The sequence below is a fragment of the Dicentrarchus labrax genome, unplaced genomic scaffold, assembly GCF_905237075.1.
Source record: "Dicentrarchus labrax unplaced genomic scaffold, dlabrax2021, whole genome shotgun sequence".
NCBI classification, from domain to species: Eukaryota; Metazoa; Chordata; class Actinopteri; family Moronidae; genus Dicentrarchus; species Dicentrarchus labrax.
The window spans coordinates 9,100,834-9,113,269 of NW_026136713.1; positions in this window are offsets into that span (position 1 = coordinate 9,100,834).

The following is a 12,436-nucleotide window of genomic DNA, read 5'->3' on the forward strand; positions in this document are numbered from 1 at the left end:
GACAGAGAAGAGGAGGAGGATGAGGAAGATAAGGAGAGGAGGTATAGGAAAAAAGAAGAGGAAGAAGAGAAGGGAAAACGATACATTTTAGTTAAATCCTTTCATGAGGACTGTGTTTTTTTTTAAAGAAATATCCAGTGTGGAGGGAAAAAAAGTTAAGGAAAAGTTAATACTCTTTTACTGTTTTACCAAGAGTTAGATAAGAAAATAAACTGTCATGGATGAAGCAAGAGCCAGCAGCTGGGTAGCTTAGGTTAGCATAAAGACTAGAAAAAGGGGGGGAAAGCTATCTTGGATCTGTTAAAAGAGAAAAAGCAGCACCTTGGTTAAGGTTAAGGAACAACCAAGGTCTGGCTTAAAAGAAACCAATGCTGACTTGACGAACAATGATCCCAAGTCCAAACCTTTGACCTATCCATCCAGTTAGAGGAATTAGCAAAGCAACCAAGTTCTGGACAAATGCTGGGTAACATGTGACCCCTCAAACATGTGCAGCCAATAGAAGACACAGGAACACAGTTTCTAACTCTCAACTGAACTTTGGCCTCACTCCCTCGCTCATACATCACAGACATTTTATGGTTCATGCATTCACGCAACACACTCCATGAAATTAACCCCTAGTCACAGCTCCAAATGCAACCAAATTGTATTACCCTCCCATCACTCCCCATTACAGCCACACTTTAGCAACATGCAAGCATCCGCCTCCCAAAGTCCCCGCCCGTCTCTCCTAATGAGCATTATCTCTGCATCCTAAAAGCAATGGAGAGGAGCAGAGGAAGGCCAAATTTAATCAGAGCTACTTAGAGCTCACTGTAGGGTCTGCTCAGGCTCTGAAGAGCCAGCCAGAAAACACACACACACACACACACACACACATCTAAACTAAAATCTAATGCTTTGGTCCCATGTTTTGTAAATACTGTAACAGATAGCTGGGAGATTAGCAATATCACACACACACTCACACACATAAACATGGGTCCAATAAAACATCTCAGCTTTAACTTGTCCCATCGTAAAACTGCTCAGAGTTCTTCTAAAAACCCATACTGGTGGTTTTATATGTTTCAACCCATTGAGTGCAGATTGTGTCTATTTTACACAAGTGCTGACCATTTTGCAAAGCACAGCTTACTACATTTATTTAAATGGAGGATAAGTAAAATTATTATTACATAAAAACACAGTTGCAAGCAGGGATAGTTTTAAAACTCTTGGTGTTTTTAGTGCTTTAGAGAAACTGACATCAAAGTTATGAAAGGTGGATGTTATGTAACATTTAATTCACAGAAACAATAACGTGACAAAATGTTACACTCATGGTACACCTACACAAAAAGTTCATTTTATTTAGTACTTACTTGTCATGATGCAACATCTATGTAATATTGGAGTTATTGTAATTACCAGTTTAAAACTTTACTCAAACGCCTTGTTGTAAGTTGTAATTATGAATGTGATATATCTCAAAGCTCCAATACATCTGACTGATCACTTTACAGGGAACTGGTCGGTTTACAGGTCTTATGGAGAACTACTGTATATGTGAAAACAGTTGTATAAAGCCTTTTGTGGCTACTGATGGAGCTGTGCAGGAGTCTTATAAATTGATTCACTAGGGTCAGCTTTGGTTGGGGTAAAAAAAATGAGTGGTTTGGAGTAAGAGATAAGTGCTTTTTAGTTAGTTTAGTTTACCAGAGGCAAAATATCGATATAAATATGTTTATGTTTAGGAAAATAAATAATATATACAAACTTCACATTTGCTCTTCATAAGATAAAATGCATACCGTTGGTTTAGTCTGGTGGTCAGAGTGCCGAAGTGTTTCCCTTTACATAATCATTCATCAGTTCGCTTCCTACAGCAATGATAATCTGATATCTACCAGAGCCCAAGCACTCTGTCATCATGATCTAATTAAGCATACATTGTACACAGCTCCAATATGTGTATGTAATGTGTCCTCTGTACGCCAACACACAAACACACACTGTGTCTCCTCTTCCACACACTCCTTGGGGTTACAGCAAACTTACAACATCTGCATCTATTTCCCAACAGCTGCATCACCATATTGTATATCATTTTAGTGGATTCGGTTTGTTTGGTTTACTCCTCTCCAAACAGCCTCCTCACCAGCCTCCTTCTCATCTAACAGCGTGTTTGTTTGCCTCCAGGCTGCACAGTCAGAGACAGTGTGCCCCGGTGAAGTGGCCGATTCCCCCGCTGCATAAATGTTATCATAAATTCACATCACAAGGGGACATTTGTGTCTTGGACTGACAGTATGAGATGGGGCTTTCTAAATTCCAGACTGGTAGCCTGTCACAACTGGTCATTTTCCTGCTTCGGTGGGGCAGAATCAGAATGATGGGACCTCCCAGATGTGTAGTGATGAACGCATCTCATCAGCTATCTTTATCTCTCCCTATGCTTCCTGTTGCTGCTCCATGCTCATCGGCATTGCTGCTTGCCTTCGGTCTTTGTCTCCTTACTCTACTTCTTGTCCCTTTGTTCCATTCATGTGCCTGCTCCCTTTTTCACCCCTTCTTATCGCCTCTCAGTGCTCCTCTTCCTACTTTTAGTCTTTCTTCTTGAGTGCTCTACATACCCTGTCGCTCTCCTCTCATCTCTTCTAAACCAAACAGGCATATAAACCCCTGCTGAGCTCCTAGTGGGTGGGAGAAAAATGTTGGAAAAATTGCAGGAATCTTATCATGGCTGAACTCAATTAAATGTTCTGACGAAGCCAACAGCCTCAGAGCAGTGCCCCTGCTGCTCCGCTACATCCTGGCTCATCTGGTTTTCTGTAACGTTAGAATGGAAGGTGGGTTTCTGTGAGAGGCCCCAGGTTTGCCCCCAGAACTTGTGCAAGTCTGGGAAGTGAGGAAAATCCAATGAGTATGCTCTTAGTTTCAGGATTTCATATTCAGTATGAACACTGTCCTTATCTGAGCACTGTTGGGTTAAGTGTTTATTTCAGAAACCATTAGATACTGCATAACTTTTGATGATGTGGAAAATCCACCACAGAGCAAATGATAGTTGAAATAATTCAAATGCGGGTATGTAGGTTGATCAAATTTTAAAGCGGTCTTATAGAGCTCAGGGCATGCAGGGTGGTGTATACATGCATGGCTGCGCTGTCTCTATATGGCAGCCCTACTCCACATAAAGCCTCTCATGTCGTCTTCACTGCGGGCCACGAAGATTCAGCACTGCACATAATCCAGAGGCAACAACAATCTGACAGGCTCGGACCCCACACACATACTGTTGAAGAAATATGACAGCGTTACACAATCCAGCATGTTCCTATGACACAGGCACGTTTCCCGCTCAGATACGGGCAAGGAAGATGAAGAGGAGGGGAAAGCAGTTGGTGATGAATTCTGAAATTAAAAGATAAGGTAATTTAGTGAATTTAATTTACAAAGACATAATTATTATGTTATTTTACAAAAAGATAATACATTTAAAGTCAAACATTAATGTGTTTCGAATAGCCAACATTTTTCCATTTATTTATTGATTTTAGAAAAAAGGAAACACTGGCTGACAGTGAACTGAAGCATATTATGATGACTTTGCATTTTGTTGAAAGCTCCCATGACACATAAGTCCTTCCTTTCACCTTTGGTCTCCTCAGCTTTGAAAATGTACTGTAAGGTAAAGAGACAATTTACTCTTAATAGTCAATAATCAACAATCACAAGCCATAAAATAAGTCTAATGGGAAAACAAAAATCCTTAAAGGACCAGTGTGCAGGATTTAGGCACATCTAGCTGTGAAGTTGCAGATTGCAACTAACTGAACTGCGCTCGTGTCTGTATTTGACCTACAGCCAGTGTTTGTCCGTTCTGGACTACTGGAGAACATGGTGGACTCAGTGGAAAGCGACCTGCTGCAGCTGTAGATTTAAACATTTTATTCTAAGGTAACAAATACACAATGATTCCTATATTCAGGGGATTATACTCTAATGAAAACATACCTATGAATATTACATTCCATTTCTGCAAATAGATCCTCCTAATTGTTTTCACACTGGACTTTTAAAGTACTTTTAATTTGAATATTGTGTGTGTGTGTGTGTGTGTGTGTGTGTGTTTGCATGCACACATTTTCAGCAGTGTGCGTTTGAATCTATCCATATGCCCATCGTTGGGGTGAGATCTATGTGTGGCTTTACATTTCATATATCCAGGTGCACTTACATGAACATGAACACTCATAAATAATAAAGATTTCCACACTGTAGCTCTTCTCCTGGAAGGACTATTGTACCTGTCAGCACTCAACTGTTTCAGTAGCAGTGAGCCAAAGTATCCTGGTTGGATCTTTCTCCATTGGTGGATTGTTTACTCACTCATTACTAACTGAATTAAATAGAAGATGACAGGATTCAAATGGCATGAATGAACATTTTTATTTTCAATTTTCAATGCTTGGATTGTAAATGAGCAACAGCTGGTCAACATCCAAGAAGCTTCAGGAAAGGATCTTTCAGGATCATTTCTGAAAGCACTGAGCTCCAAAGCACTCCAAGAACTGGATATACAGTACAGTCTCTTCAGTGTATATTTAAGTCCCATGCTTCATGAAAGTCATAATTTGTTTATTAAACCTTTTTCAATTGGATTTTGTCTCATTTATTTTGATTGATACATCAACTTTTCCACTTCCCCCAAGTCTAAAAACCTTGCAATATCCCACTTTCTTTTCTTTTTTTAAAACAACCTAGTGGGAAATACCATCTGATCATGTAACTGCATGGCTGCAATCCTCAACAGAACTCACTTCAATCCACTGCATGAACATGTTGAACTAAGGTTTTATATATATTGTACTTTATATGATTAGTCTTCACAAATTAACTGAACAGAAGGTGACGGAAACATAAGTCTAGAAGCACAGAACTGGCCTAGTTAAAACCTCCAACCTCCTGTTATCCAAGCCACAGATCAGTACAGTTCCTATAGGTTGAATCTAGCTTGCATCCCAGCGTAAAGAATAAGATGTGAAGTAATTATCTGGGGCAGAACATACAGTGTGTTGTTGAACACATGAGCTCCATAGAATAGGTCAGAGCTGTTGTAGCATCAAAAGGTTGCTGCTCCAGTCCAAACACAGCTTGTGAGACGAATGGTGCTTTCCTTTGGGGGATTTTGTGATACTAGGAATGCTTTTGATCCATAAAGAGGTTATCCCTTAGATCTCAAATTTACAGTATCGGCCGGCTGTTGGCCCTATTGTAATGTCATGACAGTGAGCTTTGAATGAAATACTCACAGCATAATGTAACCGTTTAGTCTTTAGGATCAGGTACATATAAAGCACAATTGTTCAGTGAAATCAATTCCTTCTGATGGTATGAATCCATGTCACTTTGTTCAAAGTTAAAGTCTGGTGAACACACAAATTCATGCTGATCATTATCAACTTGTGTTTAACCTCCTCTGTATGTGTATAAACTGTTACAGCTATAAAACAGAAGTTGATAGTGGCCTACAAATACGTTTGAACATATTGTCCCATAAGTGGCCATGCTAACGAGCAGATAACTTGTTAGCTCATTGGCTTGAACAGCTTTTTTCCCTCTTTAATAAAAGAGCAAGAACAAAATAACAAAAGTCCAAGAGGGTGTAAAAGGCCAAGTACAGAAAGAATAGAAAGAAGCTTGGTGACTGGTGTAGCATGTTCCTGACTAGCCTGTTTATAATCCCTATGTCCCCAACGTTTTCCTAAGATGCAGAGACAAACTTTAGGCTGAAAAAAAATTACTCTACAGTTGTTTCTCACCTCCCAAAAGCCAAATCTGAAACCATAGAGCTCTGGGCTTCTGGAAAAGCACACTGACCCACAAGAACATGCTCTGAGACTGAGTTGGCACTGCCTTTCTGATGTGTGGCCATCCCATACACTACTTAGGTGAAATTTTTGGTCCAGAAGCAAAAAAGAGGGCCTGGGATGATCCTAACCTTCCACCTTAGTTGGTAGGGATGCTATCTTCTTTAGAAACGACCTTAGAATGAGAACAGGGAGGCTGCAAAAACTCACGAAAGGCCCTAGAGTCAGTGTTTGCTTTGTTTGTTCTGGGCTTCTTTAGAAAAATGCAAGAAGATCTATTCCCTCTGCAGATGCAGCTCATCCTAAGGTAATGAAAACACAACGATTGTTACATTCAGGTGATTACACACTAATAAAAATATACTCATGAATCTTATATTCCATTTCTGCCAATAGATCCTCCTAAATATTACACACTGGACCTTTAAGGTAAATACTGAGGCGCAATGGTTATCGTCCAAAATATGTCAACGAAACCAAACAGTTTCAGATAAGCTTAAAGGGGACGTCTCCCATGGGCTACCTCGGTCAGCTCCATCTCTCTAAACATCAGATGTTTACAGACTGGATGTAGCCGGTAAAAGCCACACATCAGGCCTTAAATGGGCAGCAGTAACAGATGTTAAATATACAGTAACAAAAAAACTAAAACACAAACTAAATCTGAATTTACTTTAACTACCTTACAGGACCACTGACAAACATACAGTTTAGAGGGGGGAAAAACAAAAAAAGAGAAAGATCTGCATCAAGCAGAGATGAAGCTCTAAGCCTTGAAGAAAAATACTAACCGAGAGCAAACTAGTTCTTCTTTTGCCAACAAATCAAACATAAGTCAGTAAGCAGACAGCAAAAACACTCCCAAAAATTCTTGACTTACTGTGTGTGTGTGTGTGTGTGTGTGTGTGTGTGTGTGTGTGTGTGTGTGTGTGTGTGTGTGTGTGTGTGTGTGTGTGTGTGTGTGTGTGTGTGTGTGTGTGTGTGTGTGTTCTGACTGAGGTTTGCACCCTGTACAGTGTTATGTCACCATGACTCATGGCTGACCTCAGCACACCTGACTCAGGCGGCTGCGTGGCCTGCAGCCAACACCTTGTCCTGAAATGACACGTCCACAAACACATACAGACAAACAAACATGTGCACACACAGACAGATGCACCACACACACAGGTCTGGACATATACCATAAATATACACTCAAAAGAAGACACAAAAAGCAGAAATTAGAGTTTTCTTTTCCGGATGCATGCGTATGCTGGGTGGCAAACACAAGCACAGAGGTTTCATGAGGTTAATTTTGTTCAAGAAAGTTGAAACTGAACTGTAGGACTGCAACTAACCATTATTTTTACTTTCAGTGAATTTCATAATTAGGAAATAATTGTGTCAATTTATTTTAATAATTGTCTATGAAATATCAAAGTTTTTTGATAGTTTCCTAAAGCCAAAGGTAATCTTAAAGCAGGACTATGTAATGTTTGAAAGAAAGATTTAACAAATCTTTACAAATGACACATTAAATTTATAAACAATATAACACATTGCTCAATTCGATACACTCAGGAGTTTTGCTAGTACAGCCTGTGACCAGAAGCTTATGGTGGCTAATGTTAGCAATGGTAGCCACCTTTATGGGTCTACTGTGTAACTGAGTCAGTTCACTTTCATGCATAGATATGGAGTCAGTTTAATTCTCTGCTTTTGGTCTGTATGTGTGATAATGACTATGATCCTCTGGGTAAAGAGAGTGTTTGTTTACATTGTAGCGAAATTGTACCTCGAAACAATATGACATAATTCTTTATTACCTATTGTATTATTATAATGATTTACTGCGGGCGCCCTTGGTAGCCTGCAGAGATAAGACACATATATTGCAATGTCCCTGTCTCTCGCTCTTATATATCGATGGATATGTTTGCAAGGATATTGAATAAGTTGTTTTTCATGACCCATCAACTGAGTCTGTAATTGTAGATGTACATTTTCTGTGTTTAATGCATCAGACAATACGAAATAGCAGTAAGTCTTAGCCTCACTGTTCCATCAAAACAACAAGGACCACACAGATCTCCATTAAGTCATGGTTATGTGATTCACATTGGTCCATTTGCTACTTTGACCTGTTTGCCGACCCTCCTTGAGAATACTTTTCCATTTTCATTGTTTCAAAACGTCACCTTTAACCATCACTTAGCAATAAATTGTATCTCTATGGCCGGATGGCCTATCTGCCACCTTCAATGAGATCCTCAAAAATCACCAAGCCAGCTGGCATCAGATGCCCCTTTCTGACTCTTAAATCAAATCAGTGGAGAAAACTGATGTAACACCATAAACACGAAGGCTTTAAAATGATAACCAAAGGCACAGAGAAGGGAACAACAAGATAGAGATGGCAAATATGGCTGATGATGCTTAAATCAAAACATATTGCTGCACTGTGTGTTTGTGGGTGCTTCTTTGTTCTTCCATTTGTGTTCATGTGTGTTCATGTTCTCATACTTCTATCACATGTTTTTCAAAAACGATTTATTTTCAAGACTTTCTGAGCCAGGCCAGTTTTACAGAGAGAGGTGTTTTTTGTTAGTAAGTAAAAAGTTCATTATTATGGGTGTGAATCTATTAAAACTTTTATGAAAAAGAGCTGTAAACTGAAGTATGAGTCTGTAAGAATGAATGAAGAATGAATTAAGTTTTCATTATTGTGTCATGCATGCAAGACCCCACAAATTAATGAAATAAGCCAGATCCACAATGCTATGAATATTTTTCATACTACAACGAGTCAAGAGAGAAAGAAAGCCTGTGTCAACAAAAACAAACAAAAACTCCTAATTGACTGGCAAAACATGTACTGTACAATACTGGAGAAATCAGTTTGCGCTGATGAAGAAGTCCGTTGTACCTGCATTTTCAGGCTATTGAGACAAAGACAAACACATCAAAATTGAACAATTTTATACAATATAACATTTCTAGGTATGTTGTCATTAGTGTACAATCACCTGAATATTGGAATCATTGTGTCTTCGTTACCTTGGAATGAGCCGTTTTTATCTGCAGGGGAGCGGGTCCTCTTCTACAGAGTCCGCCATGTTGAAACACTTGGTACTTTGTACATTATTATATAATGATTAGAAAGAAAGGTGACAAAATAGCAACATGAGAACTGTTTATTTCATAATAATTCAAAATATCTCAAATTCCATTACTCAATACAAAAACACAGTCTTAAAATAATCTATATTGCAATTGTTTAATGCAGCTGGTTTTACTTGGATTTTCTTTATCTGCAATTGTTTTTATGTTTTCTGTTTTGGAATGAAAATCTCATATTTTCTCAAACATAAAAGCCAAGTGAAAATAATGATAGCATTTATACTCTGACTACAAGTGACTTTATGAACTTTGCTCTGTGCTACATCACACCAGCTCCCTGGAGAGTGAATTATCCACCAGACCGGGAAGACAACTGGAGGGTCCTGCTGTCCATGCACACAGTGTGTACAGAGTGTACAGTGTGTGCAATATATCCTACAGTGTATATATATATAAATATATATATATATATATATATATATATATATCGCAAACACATGTGATGCACTCTGTCTCCAAGCTCTTCTCCCCTCATGACTGAATGTGACACTGCCACTCCCCACTGAGGAGCTGAGTATAACGCCGTTCCATATATACACATAGCAGCTCTCTCTCTCTCTCTATTTCTGTCCTTTCCTCTTCCTCATTCTGTCCCTCTCTCTTTCACACACACACCTCATGTCCCACGAGTGACAGTGATGGCCGTTGACAGCTCAGAACATGATGACATGGCCACCAGCCACCCGCCATGCAGAGGGGGAAATCCCTATGAAATAAATATCACAAACACACACACTTCACTCGGGGAGATGGGCAGGGAACAACCTGCCCAGCTGACGAGTTCACGTTTAACCCTCACGCTGCTGACTGCATGTCTGTAGTGGGCAAAAGATACAAAAAAAAGGAGGGGGAAGAAAGAAACAGTGTGTGCAAGTGTGTGTGTGCAGATCGTGTGTGAGCATGTGTGTGTATGAGTGTGAATATAAGTGAAGCAGGCAGAGCTCACTGTGCACTCACTTTCTTTTTATATACAGGCTGGATGGAGAATCCATGTACCCTGTCAGCTTGGGACAGTCTGCACAACACACACACACACACACACACACACACACACACACACACACACACACACACACACACACACACACACACACACACACACACACACACACACAGAGAGAGAGAGAGAGAGAGAGAGAGAGAGAGAGAGAGAGAGAGAGAGAGAAGCTTGCATTTGTACATTAAAAGTGTGGGCTGTCTTGGAGGAGGCAGCCGAGGTGTAAAAGCCTCTTCTCTCTTGGTTTAAGAATCAGAGGAAGGACAGAATGAAAATGAAGGAAGAAAAAAAAAATATATATATATATATATATATATGTATAAATGTGGTTCCTGATGGAGAAAAGAATCAACATACAGTCACATTATGCAGTCATACACAGCACAACGTACAGTGAAATTTGTGCTCTGTATTTAACACATGATAAGTACTAGGAGCTGTGGGCAGCCACTGTACAGCGCACAGGACCAAATCCAGATCTGAGCCAGTGACTTGGTCATTCAACCAGCTTAGTTTTGTCCCAAAGGATGAAAATGATTTATTTGGGAAAAGCACAGATTGGTTCAGAACATTGCTCACTTTGATCAGCATGTGTGAGGACATTGTATTGACATTCATTCTGTTAAGGTTTAGTTCTATCTGAATCCTTTCTCTAAACTTAACTACAGTCTAATTTTACCATTGTATCTTATCAAGTAACAACTAAAAAACAAGCATAGTCATTGTTAGCACTGGCCAAAATGTCCTCATGACTTCAAACATCCTCCTGAGATTAATTTAAAAATCTAACCAGGGCTACAAATGAGCTTCAGCCTGATGCCCTATATACATTTGCAGTTGCATTGCTTCCCCCTCTGTTAACAATGTTTGTCTGTAGTGTCCCAGTTAAATAATCTAACAAATAAATCAATAAGTGACTTTGTCCTTGCAAGCATAGAGAAACAGAAACAAAGCCAGACACAAACACCTGGCTGAACTGACTCTTTCAGGCTTGCTCTGATGCCAAAGGTGCTGTCATGGCTCTTATTGTTCCTTCGCTTTTAACTATCATACTTAAAATTTAGTTAAATGCACACTCACATGCAACCACACATGCAGTGTACATCTATAAACACACACAAAAGAACCATAAACTAGCAAAATACAGCTATAAAGGTAGTAAGTTGACTCTGTGGCTTGAGGAAGTCATAGAAGGGTACAGATATAAATTTAGAACTGCAGGCAAGTTATGTTCAAAAACAAAAACAATAATCTTTATCCACACTTTAGTGGACAAAATGTACAAAAAAAACTAAAACAAATTCTGCTGGTTCTTCTTCTTTATCTTTTTCTTGCCGTCTCTTTGACCTGCAACTGACAGACTTGAATAAAGTTTCTCTTCCTCATGGCCACTGTAGGACAGGCTGTCTGGAACATTTCACCAGTCCAGGCATAGCCTGACGTCAGGACAGCCAGTCAGACACACGAGTGACTGGAGTGCAACTAACCAGCCAAAGAGGAGGACATCGAAGCTTTTACCAGTGAACTTAAGCTTGAGCTACCGTGATACAGTCAGAAAAAAATGTTCGGTCGAGTTTGTGCAAAAGTGAAGGGTTTCTATCATGCAGATTTTACACTGCAGTCAGGATGTTAATGTGAGTTCAATGTTAAATTAAATGAAAAGCCACAGCAGCTTCATTTATGCATTTTTCAGCCCATCTTAATGTGAGTGTTTAAAATGTTCAAACCAGCAATTTTATAACATCAAGAGGTGCTCAAACACTGGGAACTTCTGGCCTCACACAGCCCTGGTCATGAAATGGGAGATGGTTGAGTGGGATAGAGAAAGCAAAGACAAGACAAATATTGTTTGTTCCCTGAGTTAAGTAACGGGGCAGACAGTTTTAGGCAAGATGCCCCATCACTTCCACTTCACTGCTCTGCAGCGGAAGCGGGTTAAAGGAGTGGGTGGTGATCACAGCGGAGGCAAAAAGGGAGGGGAGGAGGCTGGAAGAGAAGAAAAAAAGAAAAAAAAGAAAGAAAGACTAGGAACAAAGTCGCTGAAGGAAGGACAGAAGTGATAGAGAAAAGGGAAGCTGATAGAGCAGAAGAGGGGGGAGTGAGAGACACATAAGAGAAAAGTAGAAAAAGAATTAGTAGAAGGGATGAGGAAGAGATGAATGATGAAGAAAAAAAGGAGAGTGTAAGCAAACAGTTGGACAGGGTGAAAGACAGGACAGTGAGTCATCAGACCTCAGCCAGGAGGTTTCTTATTTAATTAAACATGAACTCAAAATAAAAATCTATGTCTTCTCTTTCTCTCAAAGGGAGGCAATTATCTGATATTTTTCTAAGTTTTTGATGGCATGAACCTTCACCTTCTGTGCTTTGAGTAGTTTTTCACTTTAGACACCTGCGCATCAGGATTAAAGACGACATG